Genomic DNA, 722 nt, shown 5'->3' with positions numbered 1-722 from the left:
ATACATTAAGATAAAAGTTGTTACAGTTATCACAATAATTGGAATTCTCAAGTGATTAAACCCCTATATGTACATGGGAGGTTTAGGGGAAAACCAAAAAAAAATGAAAAATTGAAGAATATATTGATATTCATTTGGACGATATGCATGCATGCGAGTAATTGAGACTGTTTTTATGCAGGTATGCATGTTATACCAGACAAAATGCTTACAAATTACTTGTATGCACATGTRCATACAGTTTAGATGAATAATTATTAGAGTGTTTATCAGTTTTYCATTTTTAGGGGTTTTCACTAAAGATTAACCTATATATAGGTAGTTTATTTACAAACTCAACCATTTTACAAACATACAAACCAWTCTCAACCGTTCATCTAATCTAATGAATATTTGATTCAATGAATATCTAGACTGTTTTTAATATACAACGTTGRTCATAATAAATGAATTATGATAATCTTCCATAAATATTCAAATATATACTATATTATAAAGAATTTGACAAAAACTCTTAAAACAATTTTTTATGCATAAAGTACTGTATATTAATGCGTATTACTTAAAATGCAAGATTACAAGTTGATTGTACGTAAGTACAACTTATTAAAGTTTCATGTTTGAATTCGTATAACTAACTATAGATAAACATAATCAAATACATGATAACCATCATTTTAAATATAAAAAATCTAAAACATAATCAAGATAATCATTGAGTT

The sequence above is a fragment of the Cynara cardunculus genome, assembly GCF_001531365.2.
Source record: "Cynara cardunculus var. scolymus isolate 2C chromosome LG 2, CcrdV1, whole genome shotgun sequence".
NCBI lineage: Eukaryota > Viridiplantae > Streptophyta > Magnoliopsida > Asterales > Asteraceae > Cynara > Cynara cardunculus.
Note: the sequence above shows the minus strand (reverse complement) of the source record.